At 34.5% G+C, this 7,500-nt stretch overlaps 1 long non-coding RNA gene across 1 annotated transcript; it reads right to left on the reverse strand.

Moving 5' to 3' along the window:
* Positions 1-4,534: 4,534 nt before the first annotated feature.
* LOC122630759 lies at positions 4,535-5,970 on the reverse strand. Its single transcript, XR_006327558.1, has 2 exons — positions 5,939-5,970; positions 4,535-4,765 (listed from the first exon to the last, which is right to left on the reverse strand). It is a non-coding gene; the product is annotated as an uncharacterized LOC122630759 (long non-coding RNA).
* Between the last annotated feature and the right edge of the window lie 1,530 nt (positions 5,971-7,500).

Genomic DNA, 7,500 nt, shown 5'->3' on the forward strand with positions numbered 1-7,500 from the left:
AGAAAGAGAAAGAGAAAGAGAGAGAGAGAGAGAGAGAGAGAGAGAGAGAGAGACTAAGAGAGAAGGTATGACAGAGATGTAAGAAATCGTATATCAAATTAAAATGACTGTCTCTGAGTGTAATCCACTATAACGTAGGGTTCGTCCCTAAATAGAATGAGAGAGAAAAGGAAGAAAGAAAGAAAGTGTATAATATGTACACATCCACTTTCACGTACACACATATACATACATAAATTTACACAGAGCATAGACAGAAAGACACAGACTCACATACATACACAGACGTAAACACACTCACACACACATACCGCCTGACTATCTGTCTGTCTGCTGCTTGTCTGTCGATTTGCCTGCTGCACGCACTGTGGTTTTTACCCCCGGGGGAGGAAAGAGTTTCGTCTCTAAAAAAAAAAGTCCTAAAAATGACGGTATCGTTATTTTTTCTCCGACAAGATAAGCGTGCATAAAGAAAATACGACGAGGACGACGACGACGATGACGATGACGACGATGACGACGACGATGAGATCGATGATTCTTATGTTTTTTATTAAACTAGCATATTTGTATACGGTCACATACCAAAAATAGAAAAAAAATAGAAAGAAACTTTACGATATAAAAAGTTCACGGACCGCCGATACTGAATGAACTTTTTTTTTTCGAGAAACGCGAGGAAGATCGTGTGTGTGTGTATGTGAGAGAGAGAGAGAGAGAGAGAGAGAGAGAGAGAGAGAGAGAGAGAGAGAGAGAGAGAAAGAGAGAGAGTCGAATGAAGAGATATGAAAATCGAAATGAATGTGAGGAAGTATAAGATTTTTGAATAAAAGGAAGGATAAAGCGACGGAGAATAACGAGAATGACAGAGAGAGAGAGAAAGAGAGAGAGAGAGAGAGAGAAAGAAAGAGAGAGAGAAAGAGAGAGAGAGAGAGAGTGAGAGAGAGTGATTAGAATAAATTTGTGAGAGAGAAGAGAGGACGTTTGTTTCGCGTATTATTATTAAAACAAAAAAAAAAGTGGAAAAAAAAGAAGCGCAAGAGTCGGATGTGTCAATCTCCTTCGTAATTGAACGACGTGTTTGTTATAATTATAAGAGTCATCTTTTCTTTTTTCTTGAAATGAAATGCTATAAAATAGATCAATTCTTTCATGGAAAGACTCCTGACTTTCTCTGATCCTTCCGCAAGTAATAAAAGAAGAAAAAAATTAAATAGCAAAAAAAAAAAAAAACAAATCAATAAAAAGGGAAAATAAAAACAATAATAATAATAATAATAATAATAATAATAATAAAAATACAAAAGAACAGAAAGAATAAAAGAATAGAAAAATAACAGAACGCAACAAAGAAATGAAATAGAAAGACGGCCAAGCTATGTCGATCTCGCGACAGATAGATAACGATCTAAATTCAGAGATCGACGATCCACCGTTTTCCTCCCCGAAATACCCTTCCGGATTCCCGTCCAAGAACAGAAACACAATGAGATATATATATATAATAATAATATATAAATATATATTACATATTATACGTATCACGCGGCGCGACATAGCGATATCATATGTAATATATATGGTATATAGGAAAATATATAATATGTATATATAGTGCCTCTGCAAAGTCGTCTTTAAAACGAGAGACACGCGCGTAATTTTCGTACTACTTACTATAACTCTTACTACTCGATAATATTTATGTGTAACTTTTTCTCGATTTTGTTCATTTCCACCCCTTTTAGTACTTTAATAAATGAGTTTGTTAAGAATAATTCGTTGAATCAATTTCGTTAGTTCATTCGAGTCACGATATCTTCTTTTCTTTTCTTTTCCTTTCTCTTTTCTTTTTTTCTTCTTTCCTTTTTTTCCTTTTTTTCTTTTTTGAAATCCTTGAAATAGTACTGACCGTATAGAAAAGTCTTTGCAAGTATACAACGGGTTTTTATAGATTCATGAAACTACCACCAGATAGTGCTCGATTCTTTGACATTTTTACCGACTGTAAATATGAAAAAATATGTCCGACGATATCGATGAATTAACCTTTATCGTGAATTTTCGTAAGAATTAGAATTAACAATGGAAACAATACGGACAGTAAGTAATTATGTAATAAGTAAATAACAATTGTCTCATATTTTTTACTACGTTACCTGAAACGACGAAGGATGACTTTGAGCAGAGTTTGATGCCGAACGGTAGGTAAAGTAGAGTTCTTTGGTTTCTTTTCGAGTATCGTTTTTTTATTAACGCTTTTCTCAGTTACAATTTTGATTACATACATATAATGTGGATCCTTCTTTAAACACATGTTCCACTATGATACAAATGACGAGGATAAAAATTTGGAGTGCGTAAAAATGTAATTAGATGTCAATTATTCTTTTTTTTTTGTTTCTTTCTTTGTTCGTTCACATTCTTGCTTCTTTGTATTACTTTTTATTGGTCATGGCGATAGGCCAGCTTTGAATGTATATTAATATAATATACCAAGATGGCCCATGTCCACATAAAAGAAGGTAAAGGGCTACTTCTCTCTCTCTCGCTCTCTCTCTCTCTTTCGCTCTCGCTCTCTCGCTCTCTCTTTTACTCTCTCTCTCTCTCTCTTTCTCTCTCTCTCTCTCTCTCTCTCTTTCTTTCTCTCTTTCTCGTTCTCTCTTTTTCATTCACGATCACAATTCGAATCGCTCCTAAATTGCGCTAATTTTTATTTCTCGTTTTATTTTTTTTTTTTTTTATTTTTTTTTATTTTTCTTTTATACACTATCGGTGCACGGTTCATCGCTCAAGACCGATCTTGGTAATTAACGATTCGTGAGACATGCACCGATCAACAACCGTGTTTCACATCGACCAACAGGCACGGATTGGTGCCAAATTCAGAGGACGATATTTACAGAAGAAAGATTTTTTACAACAATATAGGACAAATTTATTTGTTTGTTAAGAAATGAAATTTATTTTTCTTTCAGAACAAAGATCAAAAAAGAGGATAGATTTAGCTAATAGAAAATCGATGGACACTGAAGAAGAAGAAGAAGAAGAAGATGAAGAAGAAGAAGAAGAAGAAGAAGAAGGAGAAGGAGGAGAAGGAAAAAGAGATTAGGAACGATTAATAGAGTAGAAAAGAAAAAGAGAAAAAAAAAGAAAGAGACAAAAAAGAACAGAAAAATTAGAAAAAGAAAGAAAAAAACGAGAGAGATCCTCTGAACTTGGAACGACGATAAGCCGTTCGCTTACTAACTCTTCCTTCTTTTTCTTTCTTTTTTTTTTTCTCCATTATACACACAGGATTGATCATTTATCAACAATCGCTTGGAATACCTTTCGTATCTCTTAAATAAAAAGAGTGCTGGATAAGTAGAGCATGGACATACCGATATCGGCCTAGGACCGCGTTCACGACGATTGCCAGATACTTCTTTCATCAAGTACTTCGTACATGTCTCTTTTTACAATCTGAAAAATGTATGATAATTTTTTTCTTCCTTTTGTTGTTAGCGAAAAGTCAAACGTGTAAACGCGTTTCGAACTTTTTAAATCTATTTTTTTGTTTCCTTCTGGACAAATGAATAAAGAATAAATCGTATCTCGACGTGTCCTGTATACAAATATTCTAATCAAACATTTCGTTGTCCACATGTTCGTGCCAAAAGATTCGTTGTTATATGTAATAAAAACAAAAAAAAAAAAAAAAGAAAGAAAGAGAGAAGAAAAAAGAAAATCAAAAAAAAAAGAGAAAAAAAAGAAGAAAAAAAAAAAAAAGGAGAAAGAACGGTCCTCGTTAGTTATCGGTTTAATTTTTAATCCGAAAGGACCGATCTAATTCGGCTCGGAATTTGTGGTTTACCGAGTGCCACGTAGTAACCTCGACGCCGCCGCTAATTAACGCGAATGCTCGCGGCGTACTTTGTCGGCGAGCCACGGGGCAGAACACGTTAAAATCATGGAACGAGGATTTTTAGGAACGATTTATAATGATTTGTAATAGATATACAACGTGAAACATCTTGAAAATTTCCCCATTCCGAGAATATATGTCTTTCTTTTTTTTCCCTTTTTCTTTTCTTTTTTTTTCTTTTCTTTTTTTCTTTTCTTTTTTTTTTTTTTCTTTCTTTTTTCTCTAATTACGTAACGCAAATGTAGAGAAGGATGGCGGCCATATTATTTCCCTCGTGAAACTTTCCACGTATGAAACTCGGTCCCATGCAGATAAATGCGAGTCCAGCATCCATCTTCGATGAACTGTCAGCACTATGATCGATACTTTCACTTGATTCTCAGCTATAGTCGTGATCCACGCTCTCTTTCTCTCTCTCTCAATCTCTCTCTCTCTCTCTTTCTTTTTCTCACTCTATCATACTTTCTCTCTTTCTATATCTCACTCACACGTTCATGCTCTCTCTCTCTCTCTCTCTCTCTCTCTCTCTCTCTCACTCTCTCTCGATTCTCGACTTAGGCTGTCACGTCGAACAACAGCTCCGGCTCTCCCTCCCTGACTTTCTCACTGACAATTAAAATTTTCTTCCTATTACATCGTAATTTCATGTATTTTTCTGTCGTTTAAATTCAATTCACATTATTAGGGTATAATAATTAATTAATTAATTATAATAGTGTCATTATAATTCGTAATAATATACAACATTTGTCAATAGATCATTTATACTAGAACCCACCGCATGCTCGTGTCGAAATCGTTCACGTATTCTCACCCACCCTCTCTCCCTCTCTCTCTCTCTCTCTCTCTCTCTCTTTCTCTCTTTCTCTCTCGTTCTTTTACGCGTACGTACACAAACACACCACACACGCATACGTACACGCATAATACGTGCTGTCACATTCTCTTGCTAAGAGGCAAACACTATATATATATATATATATATACACATACATACACATATATATACATATACGTATATATATATGTACATACATACATGTGTATACATATATATTTGTATATTTTATATATATATACACACACATGCCTATATATATATATATATATTTATGTATATATACATATATACATACATATATATATATGCATATATACAATATACCCTCCCCTTTCCTATATCTCATACACAATCAAACTGTGAGACTATACCGGCATCGCATCTGGTTTATCTAATTAATTCATGATTTATCGCATGATTCCGGGATGTGTACGTGTGTATAAGCGTGAGCCCGCACGCGCGTCTTTTCATTGTACGCGAATATGTATCGTGCGTGTGTCTCTCTTTCTCTCTCTCGTTTTCTCATTCTGATTCTCTCTCTCTCTCTCTCTCTCTCTCTCTCTTTTTTCTTACATACATAGTGTACAACTGTCCGTGTTAGTAATATGTCTGTAATGTTCACTGTGCTACGATATAAGTTACATTGGCTCGCGTCCTATATCCTTCTTTATACATAATAATTAAAAAACGACATATTGACAATGCGTATTTTCTCGTATGTGTACATGTGTGGTATGTGTATCATCATTGATGCGAGGGAAAATATTGTTTCACAAAATTGTTGAACACAACTAACGACGACATTGTTTCGGATGATACCAGGTGCCTTCGTTTTTATGTACGTGTATATATGTGTGTATGTACTTTTTATATGTATATATATATATATCATCTGTAATATACATGTCTTATCACCTCTCTCCTTCTTTATTTCTCTCTCTCTCTCTCTCTCTCTCTCTCTCTTTCTCTCTTTTTCTTTCCTTTAATTTCCCATGAAAAAGAAAACGGAAACTAGCCGTACCGCAATCGAAACGCAATATTGTAACGTAACCGGTAAAAATGTGAATGTGGGGCAAGTATTTTGTATGTGTAGGTGTATGCGTGTACGTACGTGTTTTGTACATATTTAAAATCCTATTCTTTTTCTTTCTTTCTTTCTTTCTTTCTCTTTCACTCACATATTCTTTCGTTACCTCTTTCTCTCTCTCTCTCTCTCTCTCTCTCTCTCTCTCTCTCTCTATCGCACGATTTTTGTAAAATTGTAGAATCACTGCAAAGGAAGGAATAAAGAGAGAGGCAGAGAGAGATAGAGAGAAAGAAAGAGAGAGAGGGAGAAGCAGAGAGAAGAAAAAAGAAGAAAAAAAAGAAAAAAAAGAAGAAATAATAATAAAAATAAGAAAAAAGTTCCCTCGGCCGAAAGCGCAAAGTTCATGGACGTGATGAAACGCCGACGTTTTATCCCTACCCCAAGCATCCACCCCCACTCTACCAATCGTGTCAAGTCTAAACGAGCAGGACGAACTTTGACCTATCGGCAGCTCGACTCCCCAGAGTCGTTCGATTCGGATATATACATACATACATACATACATATATACATACATACGTATACATTCATACATACATACATACATATCACACATACATATATACATACATACATACAAACGTACATACTCACAGATATACATAGGTATATCGTTTTGTAGGCGGGATCAAACTCACCCACTCACTTACTCACTCACTCATTCACTCACTCACTCACTCATTTTCTCTCTCTCTCTCTCTCTCTCTCTCTCTCTGTCACTCTCTCCGTTCGTTTAATGCGCTATTACGTTCACCATGACGAAGAATTAGCATGTCGCTCGACCTCTTCTTCCTCGTCCTTTATTTTTCATTTATTTCGTTATATTTTCTTTAGTATTCATTTTAGTTGATAACAATATAAAATACATTCGAAATCTCAACCAAGTAAGCGATTACGTAAATAGAATTTCTCAAAATTTCAATATTTCTCTCTATAGAAATAGTTGATGTCAACGTCATAGATGTTTCACGCACGAAGATGAGGGAATTTCGAATAAGCGTAAAACGAAAGAACGGAGAAAGAACGCAGTAACACAAACGAGAAATAAAACGTTAGTTATAGACGATTGACGAAGGCGCAATCGAATGTGAAACAAATACGTCGAAGAAATGTTTCTATTTTAACCATCGTCAAAAGTACAAGTTTTTCCATATTCTCCTTATTTATTTCCTTTTTATTTGTCTTTTTACATCTTTCTTCCCTTATTGAAAATTGTTTAATGATCAGTTCGGCAAAGAGAAAAAAAGTTAGTTAAAGGGAGAAGGAAACTTGAGGACGAGGCGACTTTTTTTCAAACGAATTTTATATTAAAAAGAAAAAAAGAAAAGAAAAAGAAAATTTAAAAAAAAAAGAAATAAGACGATAAAAATAAAAGAACGCGCGTCAAGACGTAAGTCAGATATGTACAACGTCCGCATGTATAAATATATATACGTATATATATAAGTGTATGTATACATTTATATATTTATTCATTTACATATATATATATATATATATATATATATATAAATTGTTGTGTTCGTTCTTTTTTATTCGTAAAAGCACATTAAAAAGATCAGAGCGAGTGGTAGACGAATCGATATTTAAAATTACGATCTCTCTCTCTTTCTCTCTCTCTCTCTCTCTCTCTCTCTCTCTCTCTCTCTCTCTCTTTCGAGGTCGTCG

The sequence above is a fragment of the Vespula pensylvanica genome, chromosome 7, assembly GCF_014466175.1.
Source record: "Vespula pensylvanica isolate Volc-1 chromosome 7, ASM1446617v1, whole genome shotgun sequence".
NCBI lineage: Eukaryota > Metazoa > Arthropoda > Insecta > Hymenoptera > Vespidae > Vespula > Vespula pensylvanica.